At 37.3% G+C, this 7655-nt stretch overlaps 1 long non-coding RNA gene across 1 annotated transcript; it reads right to left on the reverse strand.

Moving 5' to 3' along the window:
• Positions 1-1214: 1214 nt before the first annotated feature.
• LOC147496886 (uncharacterized) lies at positions 1215-1919 on the reverse strand. Its single transcript, XR_015194948.1, has 3 exons — positions 1786-1919; positions 1670-1703; positions 1215-1586 (listed from the first exon to the last, which is right to left on the reverse strand). It is a non-coding gene; the product is annotated as an uncharacterized LOC147496886 (long non-coding RNA).
• Positions 1920-7655: the final 5736 nt, after the last annotated feature.

Consider the following 7655-nt stretch of genomic DNA (forward strand, 5'->3'; position numbering starts at 1 on the left):
GCTCCGGTGGCTAAACTTTCCTCTGTGCGGCTCTTGATCTCTTTGGCATCATCTCATTCTTGGCCTCTGTATCAGTTGGATGTCAAGAATGCTTTTCTCAATGGTAATCTTACTGAGACTATTTATATGTATCCTCCACCCGGTTTTCGCGGTGAGGGGGAGTATGTTGGGAAAGTGTGTTGTCTTCGGAAATCTCTATATAGGTTAAAACAATCACTGCGTGCTTGATTTTCTCGTTTCAGCCAGGTGGTCTTATCACTTGGGTTCATACGCTGCCAATCTGATCATACTTGTTTTGTTCGAAAGAATAAGTTTGGACACCGTGTCCTACTTCTTGTGTATGTTGATGATATTATAGTTACTGGTGATGATATTTCTAGTATTGCTCAGGTAAAATTTGATATGAGCAAGGCATTTGATGTGAAGGATTTGGGGCCCCTTTGCTACTTCTTAGGTATTGAGGTAGCACGTTCTCGACATGGGATTTCTCTCTGTCAGAGGAAGTACGTTCTGGACTTGTTGAAGGACACGGGAATGCTAGGTTGTAGGCCATCACTGTCACCTATGGATCCTAATATGAAACTCTCATCTGAGTCTGGAGATTTGCTTTCTGATCCATCACAGTATCAACGTTTGGTTGGGAGATTGATTTATTTGACTAACATTCGGCCTGATGTAGCCTTTGCCGTTAGTGTTGTTAGTCAATTTATGCATGCTCCTCGTACATCTCACATGAATGATGTTTATCATATCCTGAGGTATCTTAAGTCATGCCCATGACTTGGTATGTTTTATGCATCAGGTAAACAGTCAGGGTTGTCTAGTTATACTGATGCAGACTATGCTGGTTCCAAGACAAATAGATGATCGACACCAGGCTTGTGTACTTTCTTTGGTTCACATTTGATATCTTGGAAGAGTAAGAAACAGAATGTTATTTCCAGATCGTCTGCAGAAGCTGAATACCGTGCAATGGCTCAAGGAACTTGTGAGGTTATGTGGTTACGTTCTCTCTATGATGAATTAGGTTTTCCAGTGGGGCCTTCTTCGAAGTTGTTCTGCGATAACAGATCAGCTATCATGCTTGCTTCAGATTTTGTGCTTCATGAACGGACTAAACATATTGAGGTAGATATACATTTCATACGAGAGAAGGTCAAAGCCGCCATTATTGTTCCTGTGTTTGTTCAATCGTAATCGCATAAACCGATATGTTCACCAAACCAATTGGACCCTCATTGCTCAAGAGTTCCATAATCAAGCTGGGCTTGATAGATATCTTCGCTCCAGCTTGAGGGGGCATGTTGGAGAATATATAGGATATTCACGTTGATTATTCTTTCTATATATGCAGAATATATGGTTGTGTATTGTAGGAAAGTGTAATATCTTTATACCAATAAATATGGCCACTGTCTCTAGTTGAGATAAGCCTTTTACACAAATTCTAGTATTTGAACAATTATCACTAGATTGATGGACTGCTGAAAGGCATAATCCTTTTTCTTCATCAACAAATCCAAACTTCATACCAACTAAGGATTCCAAAAGATTTTGAAGCATGAAGTCTGTACTTATGCAGCCACCTAGATAATATGAACAATAAACAATTATGATTATGGCATGGCAAGTACATAAACTGAAGCAAGTTAATAATCCTAATGCATACCTGAACTGACACGCTTTCTTGTAGAGTCATTTGCCTAAAAGTTCATAGCCCATAGGGTTAAAATAGAAAGGAAATGCAATTAAGCCATAGAAATCTTAGTATCTTGCACACTATGCCTGCTGAAGATCTTGACAGTTATCACGTTGAGAGTCTCTGCTTAAATTGCCTTTTGAGTTTGTTGCAAATGCAGGACATAGTTGATTGGGTTCATCTGTCTAGAGCACAACATGCTCAAGACGTGACTTCTTTCTCACAAACCCGGTAGAAATTGTTAGGAATATACAATTTAATTGTACTCACTCTTTACCAATTACCAAACTATATAAATCTTTTGTCTTGTACGTGTCTTGTACTTCTTAGTTAAATCCGAGCCTAGTGTAGATACACTATGTCCTTAAGACAAATTTTCCCCTTCACGGTGCTTGAAGGTTGATGGGAAACTGTCTCCCAAGATAGAACGGATTTCCTTCTATAGAAAGCTAGCACTTCAATTCTATAGAATCAGTGAACACAACATATTATTTGACTAAAAACATGGGGAGAAGAGAAAGATCAGAACTCTGTGTGATCTGGTGTGTCTTTCTCTCCAAATTCATCCACTATTTATAGGTAAGTGGTGCCTCTTCGAAACAACACAATGACTCTTGAAAACAAGTAAGCAACTCTTTGAAAAGTCACATGTTTCGAAAGGACACACCATTTCAGCATAAAGAACTATTTCAAACCAGTGCCTATTTCGAAAGGTCACACCTTTTTGGCATGATGCACTGTTTCAAACCAATGCACATTTTGAAAGGTCGCACATTTTCAGCATAATGCACTATTTTAAACCAGTGCACCCTTTTGAAAATGTTTTTCTCACTTTATGTACTGTTTCAAGAGAAACCTATTTCATCTCAATGTGGGATAACTTGGGAGACAAATTACTCATTCATATCTCAATGGATTTGTGCAAATCCATTTTTCTAACAATCCCCCATATGAATGAAAATTTGGCTTCTTCTATCATAAACATCGGATTTCTGTTCTTTTATAAATGAAAAGATACCACATCTGGTCAAGTAGCATGGGAGACCTTGAACTAGCCTTAGTGAAAGACGATCGGATTTAATTGGACGATCAATAAACTTCAATTAATGTCCTTGAACTGTCAGTCATTTGTATAAACCTAGTCAATCATCTTCACGCAGTACCTTCTTGAATACTGTAGGTTCTCACGTTTGTGTTCATTTTGGCCTTAAACACTTCTTGGTTTCAGATAGTACTTTTGAGACATTTGCCTTTAAAATTCTCATAGAAGTGGCCCCACTTCACACTAACATAGGTGATTTCTATAAGGAGTATCCTGCAATACTCCACTTGGATAACATAACTTTCCAAGATATAGTAAATCATTAAAAGCTTGACTTATCTTGGTTCTCGCGGCAGATATGTACTATCTTATATAAGAATGGGTTAGAGTATAATATTACTCTCTAGTGCTAACTGAGTCACAGACATAATTCAGTTGGCCCATTGAACCTAGATCTTGGGATCTCTAGTCAACTAGGTTGGTTTTTCCATTATGAGGACTCTTGGTTGATTATCTCAAAGGCTTTAAACCCATTCCCCTTGATAATCTTTCCACTTTCTCTCTTGTTAAACCTTTTGTAAGCGGATTTGCAATGTTATCTTTTGACCTTACATAGTCGATTGAGATAACTCCATTTGAGAGCAATTGTCTAATGGTGTTATGTCTATGACGTATGTGTCGAGACTTCCCGTTATACATGCTACTATGTACTCTACCAATAGCAGATTAGGTACATCACGGTGTATACACACACGGCAATGTGTTTAGCGCAGCTTTGGAATATCTTCTAAGAAATTTCGAAGCTACTCTGCGTCTTCTCCAACCTTGTCCAATGCTATGAATTCTGATTCCATAGTGGACCTCGCTATGCACGTTTGTTTTGAGGATTTCCAAGAAACAACTGCACATCTAAGTGTAAAGACATATCCACTTGTGGACTTTGAGTCTTTAGTGTCAGATATCTAATTAGCATCGCATTACCCTTCTGGAATGGATGGATATCTTGTATAGTGCAGACCAAAATTCTGAGTATACTTTAAGTATCCCAAAACTCTCAGTATGGCAGTGCAATGATCTCTGCCAAGATTACTAGTATATCAACTTAGCTTGCTCACAGAGTATGTTATGTCATCTCTTGTACAATTCATGACATACATTAAACTGCCAAGTATACGAGAGTATTCTAGTTGAGATATGCTATCTCCAATATTTTTGGCTAAATGAATATTTACGTCAACTGGTGACCTTTTTGGTAGATGTTATATTTCCTTGAACTTTTCAAGAATCGTCTCAATGTAATGAGATTGTGATAGAACAAGTCCATCCTCCATCCTAGAGATCTTAATTCCTAGGATAACATCAGCAACACCTAAATCTTTCATGTCAAACTTACTAGACAACATTTCTTTGGTAGATTTTATGACATCCATATTACTATCCAAAATTAGCATATCGTCTACATAGAGACAAACAATGACACATCCCTTTTGAGTGTTTTTTACATAGATACACTTGTCATACTCGTTTATTTTGAAACCGTTTGACAACATTGCATTGTCAAATTTCTCATGACATTGCTTAAGTGCTTGCTTTAATCCATATAAGGATAACAAGCTTGCAAACTTTCCTTTTTTGTCCAGGAGCAATAAACCCTTTGGGTTGTTCCATGTATATTTTTTTCATCTAACTTACCATTCAAGAATGCCGTCTTTACATCCATTTGATGTATCTCAAATCCATATATTGATGCTATTGCTATTAGCATCCTTATGGAAGTTATTCTTGTAACTAGAGAGTAAGTGTCAAAATAATCCAATCCTTTCTTTTGTCTAAAGCCTTTGACCACAAGTCTAGCTTTATACTTGTCGATTGATCCATCGGTCTTAAATTTCTTTGTGAAGATCCACTTATATCCCAAAGTCTTGGAACCTGGTGGTAAATCCACCAATTCCCATGTATGATTTTGCATTATGGATTCAATCTTGCTATTTATTGCTTCTTTCCAATAAGTAGCTTCTGGAGATGACATTGCCTCCTTGAATATTTGAGGATTATTTTCCAACAAGTATGTTAGAAAATCAGGTCCAAAAGACGTTGACGCCCTTGACCTTTTGCTACGTCTAGGTTCCTCCTCAATTTCACTTTGTGTAGGATGGTTATTAGTTGTAGCGTCTAAAGTTCTCTTTATTGAACTTGGCTCTATACACATATTATACGGAAATGTATTTTTAAAGAATGAAGCATTCCTTGACTCAATAATCGTATTAACATGTATATCTTGAATCTCTGATTTATGAACCAGAAAATGATATGCACTACTATTGTTTGCATATCCAATGAATACACAATCAATAGTTTTGGGTCCTATCTTCACCTTCTTAGGTTTAGGGACTTCCACTTTAGCAAGACACCCCCACACTTTTAAGAATTCGTAGGAAGTCTGATGACCTTTCCATAATTCGTATGGTGTTTTAAGCGTCTTCTTGCTAGGAATCTTGTTGAGAATGTAATTGGCAGAAAGCAAAGCTTCCCCCACAAATTCTGGGGTAAACCAGAACTTAATAACATAGCATTCATCATCTCTTTTAGAGTTCAGTTTTTGCATTCAGCAATACCGTTTGATTGAGGTGAATAAGGAGCCGTAGTTTGATGAATGATTCCATGTTCAGAATAGAAACCTTCAAAAGGTGATTCATATTCACCTCCTCTATCACTCCTTATAGCCTTAATGTTTTTGCTTAGTTGATTTTCAACTTCATTTTTATAGTGTTTGAACACTTCAATTGCCTCATCTTTACTTCTAAACAAGTAAACATAACTATATCTAGTGCCATCGTCAATAAAAGTAATGAAATATTTTTTACCACCTCTAGTTTGTACGTACTTAAGATCACATATATCTGTGTGTATTAAGTCTAGATGTTCAGTACTTCTTTCAATGGAATGAAATGATGATCTGGTCAACTTGGATTCTACACAAGTTTTACATTTATGGTGTGGGTCTATTTTTAATATTGGAATATAGTCCAAATTAATTAATCTATGCAAAGTATCATAGTTAACATGTCCTAATCTACCATGCCATACATGTGAAGACTCAATCAAGTAAACAAAAGATTCAACTTTATTGGCGCTCTTTGGCGCAATAGTAAAATAAGACATCCTAAAAAGCCCATCCTAAAGATAGCCCTTTCGCCCGAATACATCATTCTTAGTTAGTACAAATTTATCAGAAACAAAGACTAACTTAAAGCCATTCTTGCTTTCGGAAATGACCGAAAACCAAGTTCTTGCGAATGTCAGGCACATAGAGTATCTCATTCAGAGTTAGTTCCTTCCCAGAAGTCAACCTCATCACCACCTTTCCTTTGCCTTCAACCTTGGACGTAGAAGAGTTTCCTATAAAGAGTTGTTCTTCCTTTTCCACAGCATGATAAGTGTTGAACATTGACTTGTTGGAGCATATGTGGCGAGTAGCACTAGTATCCACCCACCATTCCTTTTCATTTCCAATCATGAGACATTTAGAAACCACAGCAGATAGGTTCATGTCATTAACATTATCAGAAAGTGTGTCCATTGTCACATTTTCTTCAGTCTTTTGCTTCTTGTACTTCTTTGGCTTGTGACATTCGATTGCCTTATGTCCAGCCTTCTCACAGTTGTAGCACTTGCCCTTGAACTTAGTAGGCGTACTACTCTCTTCACCTTGAGCTTTGCCTTGGTGCTTCCTCTTTCCCTTAGCACTTGATCATTCCACAACATTGCCCTTTGCCACCATAGGATCCTTGCCCTTCTTCTCTGATAGGCAGTTATCTTCCTCTATCCTTAGACGGACAATCAATTTTTCAAGGTTCATATCTTTGTGTTTATGCTTAAGATAGTTCTTAAAATCCTTCCAAGATGGTGGTAATTTCTCAATTATAGCAGCCATTTGGAAAGATTCTCATAGGGTCATTCCTTCAGCAATGACATCATGGAGGATTACTTGAAGTTCTTGGACTTGGCTTATGACGGTTTTACTATCCGTCATTTTGAAATCAAGAAATCTGCCAACTATGAATTTCTTCATGCCAGCATCTTCACTCTTGTATTTCTTGTCCAACGAATCCCAAAGTTCCATAGCAGTCTTGAACACACATACTATACACATTGTATAATGAGTCAGCCAACCCGCTAAGGACATAATTTCTATACAAGAAATCAGCATGAAACCAAGCATCCTTAGCCAAAACCTTCTCCTTGTCGGTTTCATTAGGGCTTACATCAGGAGCCTTATCCCATAGAAACCTTGCCAAGTTAAGGGTGGTTAGATAGAAGAGCATCTTCTGTTGCCAGCGCTTGAAATCAGTTCCATTGAACTTTTCAGGCTTTTCCCTATGAGGAACAGAATAGGGAACAACAGTAGGAACAGTAACAACAGGAGTAACTAGTGGTGTTGCCATATTCTGAAATACAACTACACTTTGTTATTCCTTTAAACCAAAACAGAAAAGGAAACAGAAATAAATTATGTTCGGTAAAGAAGAAGAAAGAAAAGAGATATTTCTTAAGTTGTTAGGAATATACAACTTAATTGTAATTACTCTTTACCAATTACCAAACTATACAAACCTTTTGTCTTGTACGTGTCTTGTATGTACTTCTTAGTTAAATTTGAGCCTAGTGTAGATACACTATGCCCTTAAGACAGATTTTCCCCCTCACGGTGCTTGAAGGTTGATGGGAAACTGTCTCCCAAGATAGAATGGATTTTCTTCTATAGAAAGCTAGTACTTCAATTTTATAGAATCAGCGAACACAACATAGTATTTGACTAAGAACAGGGGGAGAAGAGAAAGATTAGAACTTTGTGTGATATGGTGTGTCTTTCTCTCCAAATTCATCTACTATTTATAGGTGAGTGGTGCCCCT

The sequence above is a fragment of the Coptis chinensis genome, chromosome 5, assembly GCF_015680905.1.
Source record: "Coptis chinensis isolate HL-2020 chromosome 5, ASM1568090v1, whole genome shotgun sequence".
Taxonomy (NCBI): domain Eukaryota; kingdom Viridiplantae; phylum Streptophyta; class Magnoliopsida; order Ranunculales; family Ranunculaceae; genus Coptis; species Coptis chinensis.